Below are 5,326 nucleotides of genomic sequence, written 5' to 3' on the forward strand. Positions count from 1 at the left end.
GAGATCTTGTTTGGTTACATTTGCGTAAGGATAGATTTCCTGATTTGCGCAAATCAAAGCTAATGCCACGTGTTGATGGTCCCTTTAAGGTGTTAGAGAAAATAAATGATAATGCATATAAACTTGAGCTGCCTGCAGATTTTGGGGTTAGTCCCACTTTTAACATTGCAGATTTGAAGCCTTATTTGGGTGAGGAAGATGAGCTTCCGTCGAGGACGACTTCATTTCAAGAAGGGGAGGATGATGAGGACATCAATACCATTGTTACACCCACAGCCCCTACTGCTACATATACGGGACCAATTACTAGAGCTCGCGCACGCCAATTAAATTACAGGTACTTTCGTTTCTTGGTAATGATTCTAATGTTCATGAGAATATGATGCTGCCTAAATTGGATACATTTGTTTTGCTTACAAATGAAGGGCCTAGCTTGGAGAAGGATGAACATTGGAGCAAGAACAAGCATGGAGATGATGCTATGCGCAAGGGGAACAAGAACGGAGTTACAAGTGATGATTTTAGGACTTTGAAGCCACCATAATGGGTGCATGAAGCCTTGGACGAAATATACAAGATGCCACTTCATAAATTTCGTCCCGAGGCTATTATAGGTGCTGCGTCACCTTTTTATTGGGCCAGGCCCATGTAATTTCGAAATACATAAGTATAGGCTATTTTTAGAGTCCGTATGTGTGGGGAAACTAGAGATAGGGTTGATTTCGGACCCCTCCACCAAGGAACACGAAATTCCCCCTCTCTTCCTCCATATATACAGCCCTTAGGGCACCGTTTAGACTTTGGGTTTTGTTTAGATTAAAGTTCGCCATAGCTGCAACTTCGCGTACTTCGTTTGTGTTTAACGACCAGACAAAGGCGTCACAGAACCCCACCTTGATCAATAAAGCTTTCATCTTATATTCGCAATATCCAGATTGCAATCTCAGTTTCTTGCTTGTTCTTCGTTTGCTCGCAGGAAACAGACCCTCGTGGTCAGGTTGATCGTGCTCCGGCGTGGTCAATAACATCTCGGAGTTGGTTTAGCGATTGCTAAGGCGCGACGTCCTTGCACGTTCGTAGTCGGATCGTCAAAGTCGACTGCCACCAAAGCGATATCCATCCTCTAATCGAAAGACGGGACACCTTTGCCTCTATCACTTGCCGTAGCGTTGCTCTTCATTGTGTTCGAGTCGGGGATGATGACGTCCTTGACGAGGAGGATCGTCTCTCACAACTTGCTCTTATCGTGGAGGATTTCCTATGTCTTCTTGCTCTTGCTGAACTTGATGTTCTTGGTGAGCTTGTGGAGAAACTTGTCGAGCTTGATGATGCATGCGAGCTTGATATATTCGTTTGTGGACTTAATTATGGAGCGCTTCTTGATGCTCACGAGCTTGTCGGCCTCGGTTGGCTACGGCTCGACTTGATTCTCGGAGGGCTTGTTGCGCCTCAAGTGCTTGAGCTTCTCGCAATTGTTGTTCTTGACGTTGTGCCTCGGCATCTTGTGCATTTTGGTGTAGGCGCGCTCGCACTTCCTCTTCATGTTGGCGTTGGCGTTGCCGTTCTCGTGCTTTCGCAAAGGTAGCTTGGTTTTGACGATGACGTTGTTCTTGAGAGTTGTTGTCGTGTAGAGCGTTGCAGTTGGCTTGACGTTCTTGGCGCGCGGCATGGCGAAGAGTATTGGATGTCGGTGTACTTGATCCGGAGATGGTGTAGTCGGAGTGTCGACTTGAGCGGCTCCGTCTTGATGAGGACGAAGTGGAAGAAGAGCGGTTGAGCAACAAAGCACAAATCTTGTCCATTCTTGCATCATTCTCTTGCTTGTGGTCGTCGAGCTTGTGGTCGAAATAGTCTCTTGTGCGTTGCTCGGAGAGTCGCAAGTTAGTGGCGAGGTTGTCGATGCGTTCACTCATTTCTTGTTGCTCTTGATGCAAAGCACGTTGTGCACCAAAGAGGTGACTCTTTGTGACGTAGAAGGTCATGTCGTCGTCTTGTTCGATGTAGAGTGGGTTGGTAGAAGTACTTGGCCTATCCATCATTCGAAAATATGTGAGTGGGAGCTGGAGAAGAACTTATACCAAACGTACCTTGACCGGTGTTGAAAATGGATCAATGATCACTCAATGTGGAACAAGGAAATAGCACAATTGGTACCAATTCTTATCAGTTTCTCACACCTACACAAGTAAAAGCTTATGGTGGACCTCGGTTAGTATGGTGGCAAAACAATTGATGCAATTGTAAGTGAGCTTCAATGATGCTGGACAAGATTCGCAAGTTCGCAATGCAACAAGTAGACCAATAGCAAAAATATGGTGATAGAGGCGAGGGTCCCGATCTTTCGATGAGATGATAACTATCGATTTGGTGGAGACGACTTTGACGATCCGACTACAAACGTGCACGACGTTGCGCCTTAGCAACCGCTAAACCAATCTCCTGAGGTTACTGACGATGCTGGAAGCACGGTCAGCCTGACCATGAAGGTCTATTCCTGCAAGCAATCGAAGAACAAGCAAGAATATGATAAAGCAATCTGAATATCGCAAATATATATGAAGTATTGATAATTGTGGGGATCCGGAAGCGGTCTTGGTCTGGTCGTTGGACACAAACGAAGTACACGAAGTTGCAATGGCTAACTTTTAACTAAACAAATCCCAAGTCTAAACGAAGCCTTAAGGGCTATATATATATAGGGAAAACAGAGGGGATTTTGTCCACCCTTGGCAAGGTGGGACTAAAACACCTCCTAAGTTGTTTCCCCTACAATATGGACTCTAAAATAGATTACATGGGCCTGGCCCAAAATAAGGTGGCGCAACACCAATAATAAGCTATGGAGGAAATTTATGAAAGGCCATCTTGTATATTTCGTCCATCTTCTTGTATGTCATCATGGTGGCTTCAAAGTCCGGAAATCTCCACTTGAACCTCCGTTCTTGTTCTCTTTGCACGCACCTTCATCTCCGTGGTTGACCATGCTCCAATGTTCATCCTTCTTGTCCGTGCTAGGCCCTTCAATTCCAAGCAACACAAATGTATCTAAGTTAGGCAGCATCATATTCTCATGAATACTAGAAACATTACCAAGAAACGAAAGTACCTGATAATTTAATTGGCGTATCTGAGCTCTAGCAACTGTTCAAGAGGTAAAACAACAGGGGATATGGGTGTAACTGTGGTAGCCATGTCCTCATCATCCTCCCCTTCTTGAAAACAAAGTCGTCCTCGGCGTTGCTTAATCTGAAATATGGCTAACAATAGAGACAAGGTGTACACGTTGTATATGTATATGTCATCCATTTTAACTGATCTCAGTTGTGGCACATGTGACACAGTTATACAAGAGCACCCTTCAAAAGTCGTGAAAAATAAAGCCAATATATTATCACAAGAAGTCAAAGGCATGAAAATATTGCAACTTAGTTTGCACATATAAGTGAAGCTCTTATTCATAATAAAAGATTGGCAATGCTCATCATTAAACCATCCCAACCTTGATGAACCATCACCAATATTAGAGGTCATATCAAAATTATTAAACATTGGCACAACTATTTTCAAACATATTTGATCCAAATCTGATCTTTTCACTGATTCACATGGTTCTTTTGCACCAATAGTTAATTCAATGGGTTCACTCAAAATTGTTTGACCACATGGCAAAGTCAAATCATGAACATAGTCCTCTAAAATAGCTGGTGTGATCAAAGTAGTAGGTAGCTCATCGCATGGTTCATTTAAATTGACAAGGCATTCATCATACTCATGTGGACCTCTTATGATCAATAAAGATGATGTAGGCACTCTAGGTGGCGACACGTCACATGGTGGAGGTGATGTATTGCTCTCAAAAATGGATGTTGTTGCCATAGGAGACGCAGTGGTGGAAGGAACAACCGTCGCAACTCGTGGGATTTGCACCTTCCGCTTGTTTATCTTGTGGGCAACGCGTCTTATTATCTCCTGTTCAGCTTTGCAAGCAAGACGAAACAAACGGTCCATAGGATAACATGTTTCATGAATTAGTATCTCCTGTGATAGAGGCGAGGGTCCCGATCTTTCGATGAGATGATAACTATCGATTTGGTGAAGATGACTTTGACGATCCGACTACAAACGTGCACGACGTTGCGCCTTAGCAATCGCTAAACCAACTCCGAAAGGTTATTGACCACGCTGGAGCACAATCAACCTGACCACGAAGGTCTATTCCTGCAAACAATCGAAGAACGAGCAAGAATATGATAAAGCAATCTGAATATTGCAAATATATATGAAGTATTGATAATGGTGGGGATCCGGAAGCGGTCTTGGTCTGGTCGTTGGACACAAACGAAGTACACGAAGTTGCAATGGCTAACTTTTAACTAAACAAATCCCATGTAAAAGCTACTAGATGGATCTACTTATATAGGAGCAAGGGGTGGCGGCCAAGGAGGTGGGAGGACGTCCCAAGGCAGCCTAAAACTAAATCTAGGTCGTACAAGGCCAATGGGCCCAAGTGGAGGTGATGTAACACCTTTGGACTTGTAGTTTGACTCGGATTCTGCTGCAGCATCAGATTGTTTCGTACACAACTCAACGCTCCGGACGAATTTGAAGGTGATTCCAATTGGGTTGGAAAGTGCACGAAATCTAGTTTCCAACAAAAAAAGAATCACCCAATTCGTAGTCCGTATGAAAAACTTGTGTGCGTTTTGAGTCAGGTGTGTCTGTGCAGTCCGAATCTGAATCCAGAACGTGAGAGACTTGGACTCTATCATAATATTTTGTTATAGTTTCACTACCTTGTTTTAAGTGTTGCAACTTCTTAATCATGTCACGAGTATAATAAGCAGGGACGAAAGTATGTCGCATGGCAAGTTTCAAATCATCCCAAGTAGTAGGTATATAATCAGGGTGTAACCGACAATATTCACTCCACCAAACCAAAGCATAACCAGTGAAAGAACCAACCGCAACCTTAACCTTTTTATGTTCATCGAAATTATGGGAAGCAAATATATTTTTTATGTCGAACTCCCATTCAATATATAAAGCAGGTTTAAAACGGCCATTAAATGGTGGTATAGATACATTAACCTGATCATGTGCATTTGGATGTTTGTGCACCTCTCGTGACGGTTGTGGTATTTGCAAAGGTGGTGGCACGTCTCCCGCGATCGACAAAGCCCATGAATTGACTCTGGATCCTGTCATGATTAGTAGAACAAGAAACAAAACCTAAAAATAATGTTCCTATAACTACTAGGATGTGGTGGTAAAACGCTCACAGTAAAGCAAATATCAACGTCTTACAAGTTCTTACCATGCAGCAGGC

Source organism: Triticum aestivum, chromosome 3A (assembly GCF_018294505.1).
Source record: "Triticum aestivum cultivar Chinese Spring chromosome 3A, IWGSC CS RefSeq v2.1, whole genome shotgun sequence".
In the NCBI taxonomy this organism is placed as follows: Eukaryota; Viridiplantae; Streptophyta; class Magnoliopsida; order Poales; family Poaceae; genus Triticum; species Triticum aestivum.